This window comes from Bufo bufo, chromosome 8 (assembly GCF_905171765.1).
Source record: "Bufo bufo chromosome 8, aBufBuf1.1, whole genome shotgun sequence".
Classification (NCBI taxonomy): Eukaryota; Metazoa; Chordata; class Amphibia; order Anura; family Bufonidae; genus Bufo; species Bufo bufo.
The window spans coordinates 177826835-177843477 of NC_053396.1; the positions used below are offsets into that span (position 1 = coordinate 177826835).

General features: G+C 43.0%; 1 protein-coding gene across 1 annotated transcript in view; it reads right to left on the reverse strand.

Annotated features, from left to right (window-relative positions):
- Positions 1–16643, reverse strand: part of LOC121009365 (leucine-rich repeat and fibronectin type III domain-containing protein 1-like protein) — a 351118-nt gene that overhangs the window by 223562 nt on the left and 110913 nt on the right. The window contains exon 2 of the mRNA XM_040442430.1: positions 5852–5901. The gene's annotated coding sequence lies outside the window, so the exon portion shown is untranslated. The remainder of the gene's footprint in view (positions 1–5851; positions 5902–16643) is intronic.

The following is a 16643-nucleotide window of genomic DNA, read 5'->3' on the forward strand; positions in this document are numbered from 1 at the left end:
TCTGAGACATTGTATGTTGAGTCTGGTTTCAACTTACGATGGGTGAGAACAGACCATTGTATGTTGAAAATATTGTAACTTGAGTAATCAGTTCCAAAGCCCCAAAAGTCCATCCACAATAAAATAAAATTACGATTTAAGACAAATAAGCAGCTAACTTAGACAGAAAAAACAAGTCCTTACATATAACAGTCAGGAATAGCTGTCAACTAGCAACTAATACAAATATTTTTCCAGAGAAGTGGTTGGATCTGAGTCTCAGACATGTTGAGTCTGGTTTCAACTTACGATGGGTCAGAAAAGACCATTGTATGTTGAAAATATTAAATCCTGAGGCCATTGTATCTTGAGGGATCACTATATAAGAGATATACTGTCCTAGATTTATTTCCGGCACCACAGGGGGGAGTCCTTTCTCAAGCGGTGTGTATTTTCTGCTGTTGCTCTTTCCCTGTAACCGCCACAGCTTCTCACAGAATATGGCTGGCGGTAGCTGAACATTTAAACTGAGCGCGACCACTTCAGTGAGGTGGACAGAGAAATAAGGAAAAGAATAAACAGCATTACAGATACATTTTATTGAATAACTCAGTGGCTATACTAAATTTGTAATTACATGCAATTACAAAGTTATTCAGGTGCTGGTTTGAAAATGGTGAATATTTTTCGTGGTACAATCCCTTTAAGTCACCTGAGCTGAGCTCCAACTACATTTACTTCAGATATAAACTCAAAATGTACAATAAAAGAAGTGACATTTTCAGGAGGGTTTTTGTAGTTTTAATGTGACTGTTGTGGGGTTCAGCTAGATACTTGACCTTGCTGAAAACACACTTCTACGAAATCACAGTTTTGTGAGACGCTGTGATATGAAAGGTTGCACAGTGAACTTGTTCAAACTGGAGAAATAATTGCCACCTATGTTCTTCAAAACCTGAGATACAGTACTGTCCATCAAGGGAGAATGAACATCCACAAGCTCTTCACCTGAAGACATGGTCCTCATTTCTCTTATGAGACATAAAGTATCACTGTTCATCTGGACAGTGTCCTCCAAAGTAAAAAAGCCAATCGTTTTTTGGCTTCTGTAATCAATTCACATGTCAGGAACTTGATAATACAGGCCTTCACAAACTCAATCCAAGTCAGGAGTAGGTATGATGTGTCTAGTAGTTTTTTTTACTGTATGCCTACGTATAGGAAAAAAAAGGTCATGCCAAAGCATACGTGTCATGTGGGACCCTCTTCTTGGTATCAAGACTCTTGTGCATCCGTTAGACGTAGCGGGAAAAACATTTTTTTAAATTTATTTTTTGAAAATTTAAAATGGTACAAATCTAAATTACACCGCTATAAAATGCCTATATACAGTAATTAGGGTTGTGCTGTATCCGAATGGGACTCTTTAAAAAACTTTGTTAAGAATTTGGGATCTGTCCTACTGTAAAATGTATGGCCTCCATCAAGGTCCTGCCGAAGTTTCGGCAAATATAACGAGACTTACTTCGTCTCACCTATATCACCTGTCAGTTCCTTTATTCGCATAAATTACTGTATAAAAATACTAAGCCGAACCCGGCTTCGTGCCTCATTAACGAAGCCAAGTTCAGCTTCATATTTTGATTTATCAATTATCTGAATAATCGAACTGACACAAGATAGAGGCGAGACGAAGTAAATCTTGCGATATATGCTGAAACTTCGGAAAGACCTCCACGGAGGACATACATTTTATGGTAGGACAGAGCCCATATTCTTAAAGGGGTTGTCCGGGTTCAGAGCTGAACCCTGACATACCTCCATTTTCACCCAGGCAGCCCCCCTGACTTGAGCATCGGAGCAGTTCATGCTCCGATGCTCTCCTTTGCCCTGCGCTAAATCGCGCAGGGCAAAGGCATTTTCAAGAGTTCCGGTGTCGAACAGGTCTCTCCATGGGGATGCCAGGAAGCCCGGTGATGTCACCGGCACTGATGGGCGGGCTTTAGCACTGCCCTAGCCAGTAAAACGGCTAGGGCAGTGCTAAAGCACGCCAATCGGAGCCAGTGACGTCACCGAACACACTGGCGGGCGGAAGCCTCCGCCCAGGAGTGTGTTATTGTAAACAAAAGAGCCCGTGCCCTGCGCGATCTAGTGCAGGGCAAGGGAGCACATCAGAGCATGAGATGCTCCGATGCTAACATCAGGGGGGCTGCCTGGGTGAAAATATGGGTATGTCCGGGTTCAGCTCCGAACCCAGACAACCCCTTTAAGGTCGTTTTTAAAAGAATTGGGTTTGGATACAGCAACCCGATTCGCTCAACCCTAACAGTAATACACAGATACAGTACTCAAATACTATCATCATATACCATTCTGCCGTATATCGCGCGCCCAATAATGCCATTGACTGTCCAAATATAACCGCCACCCAGCATCCAAACAGTGTCACCATACAAAGCCTAAGAAATTCTCAGATACAGTGCCACCATACATAAAGAGCAGCACAGGGGAATGAGAGGACAATGTGGCTGTGAATTATCAGTTTTCTATATAGTTTTTTGTTAAAGGGTGTTCTGCTGACTACGGGGATTGATGTGGTTTTGTGATTGATCCTAGTACAGTGGTCCCCTATATAGAGCCAGAGTCCCTAGGAAATCAGGACTCAACGTAGTGCTCCAACCCCTCAAATTGCCCCATAGGAGTCTATGGACTCACACTTATCTGATCTGATATCCTAGCAATATGCCATCAATCTCTGAGATGGGAATACCCCTTTAATATCTCTCTGTGCACACAGATCTTTCTGAGCACAGACTGAAAATGTCAATTTAATGAAAATCTTATAACATGCCTATTGCGACCCTGGGAAGGTATCTTGAAAGTGAGTCCTTAAAACTTCAAAGCTAACTTCTATTGGCATGTGTTAATTTATTAAAAATGTGGTGATTTACATAAGACAAAAGAAAAGCTGCAGTTATAAGAAATTCTCCCCATCTATGTCACTACAACACCCAGGGCAGCCATCTGATTCCAGGGCAGTGACACACAAGACAAATAATAATAACTCAAAAATACTTGAAATAAAAAATTAAGGAATCACGAGAGCAGGAAATCAGCAGAAACATCTTCAGAGTGGATCAGATCCCAGGATAAAACCTGAGAGAATAGACTCAGCAGAAAATAGTAAATGTGACCTTTTCCCACTGAAATCTCCTTTGGAAGCATCTGCTGCAGATGCCCCTCGCCCTGCGGTGTCAGTAGTTTATTTATGTCTAACTGCAGAGACAATGTCTCATGTCTTACATAGGATTGGACATGCCACTGATACAGGGTCCAAGGTGGTTGGGTGCCCAGAACTGAACTGTTTCCCCTGCTTAATTGCAGTCTACCATAGAGAGGATCGCTGAATACAGATTTGCACCACTCTCTTTCAGTTCAATACTAACTGTAAAAATTTGTATGCTGCTAGCTTCTCCTAGTGGTGACTTCATGCAGCCAGAATTGTATCATTTATCAAGTCTATGCTTTCTATTTGTCTGCTTGGAGGACTTACCTATTAAAGCTAGACTCAAATCTGCTAGTGTACAGAAAGTCTGTATCAGATGTAGACCCCCCATCCTGTCCTGATAGTGCACATCAAGTCTGTATCTGATATAGACCCCTGCCTGCCCTGATAGTGCACATCAAGTCTGTATCTGATGTAGACCCCTGCTTGCCCTGATAGCGCACATCAAGTCTGTATCTGATGTAGACAACCGCCTGCCCTGATAGCGCACATCAAGTCTGTATCTGATGTAGACTTCTGCCTGCCCTGATAGCGCACATCAAGTCTGTATCTGATGTAGACAACCGCCTGCCCTGATAGCGCACATCCAGTCTGTATCTGATGTAGACCCCTGCTGTCATGATGGAGAGTGAGGGAAACTCTCCACAGTACAATGAGGAGCAGACAAGATAGCAACTAGGCCTGGTAGATAGGATAGGGGAGCAGGTCACCTCCTATTGCTTCCCTAATCCTCGCCCTGACTCCTCACCATATGAGCGGACCTGGATGGTAGGACGGCTCATACCCAGGAACCTAGGACCCTGAGTCGCCCTGATAATCCCTCAAATAGATAAAGGGCTGAGATGACCTGTTCATTCCAGACAGGGATGAACAGGAGTCTCACCGGCCTAGCTGCACACCGACTTGTGGTTCCCCAAACAGAGAACCCTGACACCCCCTTCCGTAGGCCACAATAGATAGAGAAGGGGATGTCTAGAAAACATGCTGGACAACAAACACCACCAGACATGTAACAACGACTAGACATCAAACACCAACCCATACAAACAACACCACACATAGAGACATAATAGGAAAGGAAGGTGACACGGGGAAACATCGGGATGACATTGATGTCCCACTAGGTGGTCCTCACACTGGAAGATGGCAAATCCAGACTAGGAGTACAACTGACTTCTGGCCTCCAGCCACAGGTACAGGAAGCACCTAGTGACCACACCCAACAAGGTGTTAACCCCTCACACACCAGCCAGGGAAGGAACACGGGAAACAGGAGCAGATCACACATATGCTAAAAACAACACATTGCCCCTGGCAACGGCATGCATGGCAATGTGTCACAGCGCACCACACCGAGACTGTAACACCTGCCTGCCCTGATAGCGCACATCAAGTCTGTATCTGATGTAGACCCCTGCCTATCCTTCTTGGTGTACATGAGGTCTTTATCAGACATAGACCCCCACCTGCCCTGATAGTGCACATCAAGTATGTATCAAATGTAGACCTCTTCCTGCCCTGATAGTGCACATCAAGTATGTATCAAATGTAGACCCCTGCCTGCCCTGATAGTGCACATCAAGTCTGTATCTGATGTAGACCCCTGCCTGTCCTGATAGTGCACATTAAGTCTTTATCAGTCGTAGACCATGGCCTCTCCCGCTAGTGCACATCAAGTCTTTATCAGATGTAGACCCCTGCCTGCCCTGTTAATGCACATCCAGTCTTTATCAGAGGTACACCGCCTGCCCGTCCTGATAGTGTACATCAATTCTTTATCAGACACAGACCACATGCCTGTCTTGCACATCAAATATGTATCAAATGTAGACCCCTGCCTCTCCTGTAAGTGCACATCCAGTCTCTATCAGATGTAGACCCCTGCCTGTCCTGATAATGCACATCAAGTCTTTATGAGACGTAGACCCCAGCCTCTCCCGCTAGTGTACATCAAGTCTATATTAGATGTAGACCCCTGCCTGCCCTGATAGAGCACATCAAGTCTTTATCTGATGTAGACTGCCTGCCTGTCCTGCACATCAAGTCTGTATCAGATAGAATGTCTTCCTGTCCTGCTGGTGCACATCAAGTCTCTATCAGAAGCTATTACATATCAAGTCTTTATCAGACGTAGACCCCTGCCTGTCCTGCTGGTGCACATAGTGGCTCCTGGACACATCATTGGCCTTTGTAATTGCTACAGGAAATCAATCTATTCATAGATTTGCCTCTCTCTTGATTGCACCAGCTTATTTTAGACATCCTTCCCCTGACCATGAGACTAATTAGGGCACAATTAAGGTGTTTTCTTACCCTGAACCCCCCTCTTTGGGCTGAAACAGAGAGACGCTCCCATGCATCAAATGTCTGGCCAGACAGACAAGCTGATAAGCAGAGGAATGATGAGCTGGCTCTAAGGAGCTGTCTATTTAAATACAGGACAAAACTTAGCACAAAGTGCAAAAGACTCTACGTACGTCCCACCACAGGGATGGAACCAACGCGTAAATTTTGTGAGGGACCTATAAGTATTCCGGTGATGGCACTCTTATCGGTCATGACATTCTTCCAAGTCATTACACCTACCTGTATTATGCAGTTCTTTGAACGTTGCTCAAACGGGTAAGCAGTGGTGCCTGTTAAAACAAGAAAGAAGAAAGTCAAAAATTTAGTATATTTCTGAGACATTCAAGGAGGATTTTCACATTAACCGGATATTTATGTAGGAGATACATCCTAATTTGTTCCCACGCACACTAGAACTATACTCTCATTGGAAAGTAAGAGTAGATTTAGGAGAACCTCAGTGGGTACTGATTGATGTACTGTAACACCACTCCCATAGTCCTGGAGCAGATTTAAGGGCAGATCCATGGGTACTGATTGACTTCATCCCACTCCACCAGTCTTAGACACACTAGATCTTTCCCTTCAAAAGAGAGAAGAGAAATAAAAGTCTTCTGCTCCTAGTATGTAATTCTCTTATTGCGCTGGCTTCTAGTGCTTGTCCACCCTCCTCAGCTCCCTCAGAATTCTCTAAGATACTCACTTCACCAACTCTTACATCTATCTAGGTACGAATTTGCTGCCCAACTGCAGAAATGATCTTGTGTTTCCATAGAAAAGATGTTAGGCTCGTATGTGTATTCATAGCCAGTGGGAGACAGTAAAGATGATTCACCAATTATTATTTTATTACTATTTTACTCACTTATATAGCACTACTATATTCCGCAGCATTTTACAGACATTATCATCACTTGCTGTGTCCAATGGAGCTCACAATCTAAGTTTCATATCAGTATGTCTTTGGAGTGTGGAAGGAAACCGGAGAACCCGGAGGAAACCCACACAACAGGATGAGAACATACAAACCCCATGCAGATGTTGTCCTTGGTCGGAGTCGAATCCAGGACCCCAGCGCTGCAAGGAAACAGAGCTGCCCAACAGGTAGAAAACACCAAGTAGGTTGACATGTACAGTATTAACCCCTTAACACATAATGCTGTACATGTACAGCATCAGCATGCAGGCGGTGTATGAGCCATACTTGGCGGGTGCCAGCTGTATAATATGGTAGGCACCCACTGGAAGTGATCTGCGATGATGCAGATGTCAGGCATCTGTGGGGTTAGACAGAAGGAAGGGGGGTCACTCTGCAGCATGTTGCGTGTCCCTTTGTGACGCCATTGACAAACGTTACATGAAATGTCCCTCGACTTTCTTGCTGCGTGACAGCCATGTAGCCAAACCCTAAGGCCTCTTTCACACGGGTGTCGCGGGTGAGGGCCGGATGCGATGCGGGTGCGTTCAGGGAAAATCGTGCGAGTAGCTTTGACTGCGATTGCATTCCAATGTTCAGTTTTTTCCAGCGCGAGTGCAAAGTGTTTTGCACGCGCGTGAGAAAAAACTGAATGTGGTACCCAGACCCGAACCCGGACTTCTTCACTGAAGTTCGGGTTTAGGTTTAGTGTTCTGTAGATTTTATTATTTTTTATTATAACATGGTTATAAGGGAAAATAATAGCATTCTGAATACAGAATGCAAAGTCCAATGTCAATTGAGGGTTAAAGAATAATAAAAACATTACTCACCTCATCCACTTGATCGCGCAGCCGGGATCCTCTTCTTTGTTCTTCTTGAAGGACCTGCAAAAGGACCTTCGCTGACGTCATCGCACTCACTGTGGTGAGCTTGGTGACGTCAACGAAGGTCCTTTTGCAGATCCTTCAAGAAGAACAAAGAAGAAGATACCGGCTGTGCGATCAAGTGGATGAGGTGAGTAATGTTTTTATTATTTTTTAACCCTCAATTGACATTGGATTTTGCATTCTGTATTAAAGAATGCTATTATTTTCCATTATTACCATGTCCCAGGTCGCTCATCCCTCGTCTCTTTAGCAACCATGCGTGAAAATCGCACAGCATTCGCACTTGCTTGCAAATGAGATGCGATTTTCACACAGCCCTATTCATTTCTATGGGGATTGCGTTGCATGAAAAAAGATGAATATAGAACATGCTGCGATTTTCACGCAACGCACAAGTGATGCGTTAAAAACATCGCTCATGTGCACAGCCCCATTGAAATGAATGGGTCAGGATTCAGTGCGGGTGCAATGCGTTCACCTCCCGCATTGCAGCCGCGCGGAATACTCGCCCGTGTGGGGCCTAAGGGTTTAATAAATTTAAGGGCTCATTCATACGAACATGTGCTGCCCATTGCCGTATTGCGGACCGCATTTGCAGATCCGCACTACACGGGCACCGTTCCGTGTGCATTCCGCATCACAGATGCCGACCCATTCACTTCAATGGGTCCGCAAATCCAGAGATGCGGAACGGAAGCACGGAACGGAACACTACAGAAGCACTACGGAGTGCTTCCTGGGGTTCCGTTCCTCCGCACCTCAAAAAAATAGAACTTGCTCTATCTGTTTTGCGGAACGGAAGGATCGCAGACCCATTAAAGTGAATGGGTCCGCAATCCCCATGCGGCTGGGCTACGGTGGGTGCCCGTGCATTGCGGACCGCAATTTGCACTCCACAGCACGGGCACAGGCTTCACATGGTCATGTGAACAAGCCCTAATAGTCATTTTGGAAACTTCTATGTTTCTCTTTTTTTATTTAGTAATTTTTTTTACACTTTTTTGAAAATTCTGGGATTGACTCAAAAAAGTTAAACGGTCTTATTATATCATGGAGAAACTAAACACATTTTAATAGGATCACAGCTTAACTGACCCGGGTCAAACAGTACAGTGAGAAAAACTGTAATACTACTGACAGGGACAAATTATAGGTCAAGAGTAAATCTGCACATTTCCTTTCATTAAAGTGCATTAAAATCCACTGTGTCACCTCAATTATATTGCATTTAACAGATAAGAATTGCACAGGCAAAGCTAACGGGTTCGGCAGGAATCGGATGATTGTGCTGCACGGCTAGAACACAAAATCCTTTAACCAGAGAGTCTTATGTGCGTAAATGCTTGACTATATGGTTACTACAGGCCACTGCAATTTCACAAATATTAGTCAAATAGGTTGCAGAGCAGATTTGGCCATTCTGTCTTTACATATCTTGGTCTTAAAGTGCCCGAAAAACTTTGTTTTAGGACCCCACTTCTGTGATGTCAGGTAGTTGTCAATAGGAGACTCCCACCATCTCCCCAACCAGGTCTTTGTCGTGGTGGTAAAAGCAACAGTTCAATGACCATAGTCAGTTATTTGAAAAAACTATTAATGGTGGACAAACCCTTTAAAAAGATGGTCACCTAGACTACATTTATACAGTGCCTTGCAAAAGTATTGACCCCTTGACTTTTTTCATATTTTGTTACATTACAGCCATAAGTTCAATGTTTTGTTAATCTGAATTTATCAATTTTATGTGATGGATCAGAACACAATAGTCTAAGTTGGTGAAATGAAATGAGAAAAATATATAAATAAAACTATTGTTTAGAAATAGAAAACATAAAATTGGCATGTGCGTATGTATTCACCCCCTTTGTTAGGAAGCCCATAAAAAGCTCTGGTGCAACCAATTACCTTTGGAAGTCACATAATTAGTGAAATGATGTCCACCTGTGTGCAATCTAAGTGTCACATGATCTGTCATTACATATACACACCTTTTTTGAAAGGCCCCAGAGGTTGCAACACCTAAGCAAGAGGCATCACTAACCAAACACTGCCATGAAGACCAAGGAACTCTCCAAACAAGTAAGGGACAATGTTGTTGAGAAGTACAAGTCAGGGTTAGGTTATAAAAAAATATCCAACTCTTTGATGATCCTCGGGAGCACCATCAAATCTATCATAACCTAATGGAAAGAACATGGCACAACAGCAAACCTGCCAAGAGTCGGCCGCCCACCAAAACTTCCGGACCGGGCAAGGAGGGCATTAATCAGAGAGGCAGCATAGAGACCTAAGGTAACCCTGGAGGAGCTGCAGAGTTCCACAGCAGAGACTGGAGTATCTGTACATAGGACGACAATAAGCCGTACGCTCCATAGAGTTGGGCTTTATGGCAGAGTGGCCAGAGGAAGCCATTACTTTCAGCTAAAAACAAAAAGGCACGTTGTGAGTTCGTGAAAAGGCATGTGGGAGACTCCCAAAATGTATGGAGGAAGGTGGTCTGGTCTGGTGAGACTAAAATGTAACTTTTCAGTCATCAAAGAAAACGATATGTCTGGCACAAACCCAACACATCACATCACCCAAAGAACATCATCCCCACAGTGAGACATGGTGGTGGCAGCATCATGCTGGGGGGATGTTTTTCAGCAGCCGGGACTGGGAAACTGGTCAGAGTTGAGGGAAAGATGGACGGTGCTAAATACAGGGATATTCTTGAGCAGAACCTGTACCACTCTGTGCGTGATTTGAGGCTAGGACGGAGGTTCACCTTCCAGCAGGACAATGACCCCAAACACACGGCTAAAGCAACACTTGAGTGGTTTAAGGGGAAACATGTAAATGTGTTGGAATGGCCTAGTCACAGCCCAGATCTCAATCCAATAGAAAATCACTTAAAGATTGCTGCTCACAAGCGCAAACCATCCAACTTGAAGGAGCTGGAGCAGTTTTACAAGGAGTAATCCCAAAAATCCCAGTGGTAAGATGTGGCTACTGCTCATAGAGACTTATCCAAAGCAACTTGGAGCTGTGATTGCTGCAAAAGGTGGCTCTACAAAGTACTGACTTTAGGGGGGTAAATAGTTATGCACATTGACTTTTTCTGTTATTTTGTCCTATTTGTTGTTTGCTTCACAATAATAAAAAAAAAGAAAAAATCTTCATAGTTGTGGAGATGTTCTGTAAATTAAATGATGCAAATCCTCAAACAATCCATGTTAATTCCAGGCACCAAAATACGAAAAAAGTCAAGGGGGGTGAATACTTTTGCAAGGCACTGTACATTTATGTGATAACATAATCAATACTATAACCACAAGGTCCTTGAGAAATATAAAATGACCATACAATTATTTTTTATATACAGGTGAAACTCGAAAAATTTGAATATCGTGCAAAAGCTCATTTATTTCAGTAATGCAACAATATTGTGAAAAGGTTCAATATTCTAGGCTCAAAGTGTCGCACTCTAGTCAGCTAATTCATCCATACCCCCTGAGCAAAGGGTACCCGAGATTGTGACTTTGGGGTCTCATAAGCTGTAAGCCATAGAAAAAGGGCTAAATCATAAAATACAGACCTCTTACAGCCACCACTAGGGGGAGCTCAATGATTACCGAATGGTTGTGTATCATTTTCAGGTTCTATATTCCCTCCAGTGGTGGTTTCAAGCAGACAAAATTTTATAAAAGATAGAAAACGAGATAAATAATAGACTTCGTACGGCCACCACTACGGAGAGCATAATACCTACTGAATGGTCATGAATAATTTTTAGGCTCTATGTTCCCTCTAGTGGTGGCTTCAGGCAGACAACGTTTTATATAAGGCATAGAAAAATTGCTAAATTATAAAATACAGACTTCTTACAACCACCGCTAGGGGGAGCTTAATGAATACCGAATGGTCGTGAATCATTTTCAGGCTCAAGGTTCCCCTTGGTGGTGGCTTCAGGCAGACAAAATGTTATCATTTAATGCTATGTCTTTGCAGGAGCTTTGGAGCCCTGTATCAGAAAACTGAACCCTGGCCCTTATAAAGATTTATTACAAAACAGATCAGCTGTAAATATTGGATCAAACCAAATACAAGATATCCAATGAGCTGCTTTTCTTGTTCATGTGACCACGGAGGCCAGTGATTGGCTGCACTGGTCACATGCTGGGAAAGGGAGAGCAGTGCAGGAATGGCGGTTCTGCAGATGATTTTTTTCTAGGTACAGGTTACAACTAGTGTTATGCCAATCAAAGCATCCAAAGCGGAATTCGATCCAAAGTTTAGGAAAAATTTGATTAGCTGTGAAGCCAAAATTCCTCATGCTTCCTGGTAACAAATTTTTCCTAAAATAGTGGCTGAAAATGAAAAAAAATTATACTCACCTCATCCCGTTGATCGCAGAGAGGCCGCCTGTCCTGTCTTGATTGAAGAAAACCCACGAAAGGACCTGCGGCGAGCGGGAAGACATCACTACGTGATCACACTGGCTGCGCACGTGGACGTCATCATACTCGCTGCAGGTCTTTTGGATGATTTTCTTCAATCAAGACGGGAGAGGACGGCCTCTCGGCGATCAAGTGGATGAGGTGAGTGTAATTTTTCATTTTTAAACCCAAATTAACCCCCTGAGCACCTGAATGTGAGTCTCAGATGCCGCGATCATCATTGAATGCGGCATCTGAGGACTTAAATAACAGGGGAAGGGTGGGGGGTGGTGTGTGATCGCCGTTCCCCATAATTGTGCCCGCTCCATACGATCAAAAGTGATTCATGACAAAGTAATTCATAACTAATTGAATTTCTTGACGAAGTTTGGCAGAGCTGTCGAATCGAATTTTTGAAAACTTCGCTCATCTCTACTTACAACCATAGGGGCCGGACAACGCCTTTAAGCTCTTTAAAAAAATAAAAACAACTTCCGGATTAAAACCTGAATGCATTGGTCTATTACAGCTCAGCTAACATATTTGAGTTGTGTCTGTCTTCCATTTGTTCTAATGACATCTGGCAGAATTGTGATTGCAGCTCTGGCTATAGTATACACTACATATTGCACACTACAGTTACAGATTTCTTCATACAAATAACTTGCTGATGGTTTGTAAATCATCACAATGCGTAAAAATTACCAATCAACCTTGGATACAGATTTTGCTTTGTCCTCCTATATGTGACGCTCACAATTAGCACATATTCATTGCTATTCGACCTCATGATTTCAGACTTCCAATGATTCATCTTCCACAAACTTTCTTTCCAAAAATTTCTAAACATGTTACATTTACACACTATTGTGCATTTTGATAAATCATGGATCTGTATAGGACTCTCATCTATTCGCCATAATCAAGCTAACAAGAGTGTCTCTCACTCTGGATGACCGGGCAAGTCCATGCATTATACAGACTGCTTACTGATTTCAATACAATCTTTGTAATGCTTCGCTTGACCTGTGGCGGCGCTGTAGAGGAACTGAACCCTTGCATTCAGGTTTCCCTACAGATTGGAGTCCCTAGCCCTTTTTTTATAAAATGGTTGAAAATGATCACAGAATATCAGAAGCAAAAATTTAAACATCTGAATTCTAGCATATAGATTACAATTTAAAGGGGTTGTCCAGGATTAGAAAAAAATCTTCCAGAATCAGCTCCATAGATAGTACTACATGTGACATTGCTTCTCAGCTCTATTCACTTCAATGGAGCTAAAGTGCAATACCAGACACAGTGTCGTACTGTTTTTGAAAATGTTGAAAATGTTTTTTGTTTTTTTTATCCTGGATGACTCTTGAACTTCAGAATCGTATAGCTGAAAAGTTATGATAGGGGTTGAGAAAAGCTTGAGACAGCTAACAAAAGTATATGACTTGAATAACCATCTTGGATGGAAAGGTGGCAAAAAGCAAGAAAATTCCTAGATGCAGAAACCCAAACATGGATAATCTGATGAGACATGCTTTTAGATGTGTGAGGATTGCTGAAGAAGCAAAATGTTCTTAATAAGACCAGAGCAGGACACTATAGGACTTCTGAGGGACACCCGTTCATCAGTCATCAAGGTAGTTGGGAATGATAGAAGCTCTCGAGAACCAGCAATATAACCAATCAAGAGACCTGAGTAAAGCAGACTCCATCAGACAAGATTGCTATAATTTAGCAATTTCTAAAATGCGTTAGGGGCTTTCTTGGTTCAAGTACTGCTGATTTATATTATATTCATTACTGACGATGGATGCCTGAAAAACCCAAAAACATGTTTTTCCTCATTGACAGGTCTGGAAATTTCAGGACCTTAAAATGATGATTGATGTAAAAAATGAAAATCAGATATCATATAATACATGACAATCTCTTTCTTACGAAGCTAGAACCAGCCCTGTACCTCACATGAATCCAGAGATCTCCCAATTTTTTGCTCCAGTTGATCTGCTAGATTTATTTCAAGATGGTAGCTCAGGGGGTGTGTCCTTTCTCAGGGGTGTGTCCTGTAACTGCCACAGTTTCTGACAGTAGATACAGCTGGTGGCAGTTGAAGGATGGAACTGAGCATGTGTGACCACTTCAGCAAGATGGACAGAGATGTATGGAACAGAACAAACAGCAAGTGGCGATTTGCAGATACATTTTATTGAATAGCAGCTATACTAAAGTGGCTGTGCTATTTAGTTTTTTTTTTTACATTTCAAGCAACTACAAAAATATTCAGACTCAGGTACTGGTTTGGAAAATATAACACCAATATAAGAGCACTGGCCCTAGAGTAATAGCTGTGAGGTAGCTATAAAGCAGATAACCCCTAAAAATACACTACACAGCAATTGATAATAGAAAAATGTTTATTGTACAATTATCAAATATAATAAAATACATGTATAGGTGGCTTATACAGACACAGGACAAAACATATACTTTGGCAATAAATAGTTGCAGATAATCCCAAACACTCCCAAACTAACAGCAAGGAAAAAACCTCACTAGACAAATATATAAAGTGCAAAGTGCATAGAGGAGAGAGTAACCAAGGGAGAATCAACTGCCAATTGTATACAGACCAATGTAGTCGAGGCCCCGACGCGTGTTTCGCTATCACTTCCTCAGGGAAAATGTATTAAACATATGGCTTCCTTTTTTCTGTACAGAGCTGACACGCTCTAGTAGCACTCTTTGGATTTTCTCTCTTTTCCATCAGGCAGCTCAGCTGACAGACTCCTTATCTCTGCTCTCAGACCTCCTAAACACTCATTATAGCTCAGTTCTTATCTTACTGATAAGAACGTGGTTTAAAGGGAACCTGTCATGTGGATATTTGATTATAATCTAACTAATTATATACAATCATTAACTACTAAAAAGTACCTTAGATGTATTCACTTACTGGTGTGACAGATGGTTACCTCATAATATACACACAAAGATGCCACATGCCGCATGCTAATGAGCTGATTTGAGTCCAGCGTGATGTCAGTGAGTCCAGCGTTTTTTTAATTCAGAGCTATAGCCACTCCCCTGCCCACCTGCTGCTGATTCATATGGAAAATAACTGTCAATCAGCAGCAGGTAGGCGGGAAGAGTCAGGAGCTCATGAATATTCAGGACTCATCATTATCAGCTGGAGCGTTTCAATACAAGATGTTGGCAGATTGACTGGGTCAATTAAAGAAAGTGACCCAGCATTTTGCTAAGAGAATCAGTCACTTATTTATGTTGCCCTTAGTTAGGACACTATAAAACTGGTGACAGGTTCCCTTTAAATAAGTGTTTATGACCTCTCAATAGTTTAGAGATAAGGTTTATTTGATGACCTACACAAAGTGAAAGTACCAGTCACACAGTTAGAAAAACAGTTAACCCTTTGTGACAGCCTATCAGAGGCCAATGCAGGCGGCGCGATGACGTCATTACCCCGCCTGAGTCGTACAGTGCGGGACACAGGCCAGAAGAGGCCTGCATCGCTTCGCTGCCAGCCTGATGGAGGTAAGTATAAGTATATAGTACTACTTGATTGCACATGATTGGGGGGCATCTATGGTGGCACTTGTTACTGGCACATGATTGGGGGGCATCTATGGGGGAACCTTTTACTGGCACATGATTGGGGGGCATCTATGGGGGCACTTGTTACTGGCACATGATTGGGGGGCATCTATGGTGCACTTGTTACTGGCACATGATTGGGGGGCATCTATGGGGGCACTTGTTATTGGCACATGATTGGGGGCATCTATGGGGGTACTTGTTACTGGCACATGATTGAAGGGCATCTATGGGGGTACTAGTTACTGGCACATGATTGGGGGGCATGTATGGGGGTACCTGTTATTGGCATATGATTGCGGGCATCTATGAGGGTACTCGTTACTGGCACATGATTGGGGGGCATATATGGGGGCACTTGTTACTGGCACATTATTGGGGGGCATCTATAGGGGCACATCTTACTGGCACATTATTGGGTGGCACTATGGGGGCATCTATGGGGGCACTTCTTACTGGCACATTATTGGGGGCACTATGGGTGCATCTACTGAGGCCAGAAAGAAGGGGTATTTTATATGGGGAAGGGGGAGAGAAACACAATGGGGGCTTCTACTGAGGCCACAAAAAAGTGGTATTTTATGTGGGGGCTCTGTATAGGGGCATTTTATACTGGGGCACATTATGGTGGGTACTATGGGAAAGGGGAAAGAGAAGTACTATGAGCTCATCTATGGGGGGCACTAAGAAGGGGTATTTTATACTTGCAATTTATGGGGGACACTGAGGGCATCTACTGGGGCACTATATATGGGGCATTTTATACTGGTACATTATGGGGGCACTAGGAAGAAGAGGGAAAGGAGCACTATGAGGGCATTTACTGGGGGCACTACATAGGGGTATTTTATACTGGCACATTATGGGGGCACTATGGGGACATTAGCTCAACTGGGGGCATTAAAAGGGGGTATTTTTTTGCACTGGCACATTATAAGGAGAATTATTACTACTGGGGGGCATTATGATGGGCTTTATTACTACTGGGGGTCTAAGGATAACATGATTACTAGTATGGGCACTATGGGGGCATTATTACTTCTGGGGCACAGTGGGGACATGTTGGGGGCACTGTAGGAGCACTATTACTACCATGTGTGCTCTAAAAGAGAATTATTCCTATTGGTGGGACTTTTAGGAGCACTATTACTGTGGGGGCACCTTGGCACAGTATCAGCTTACCACAATTTTTGGGAGAC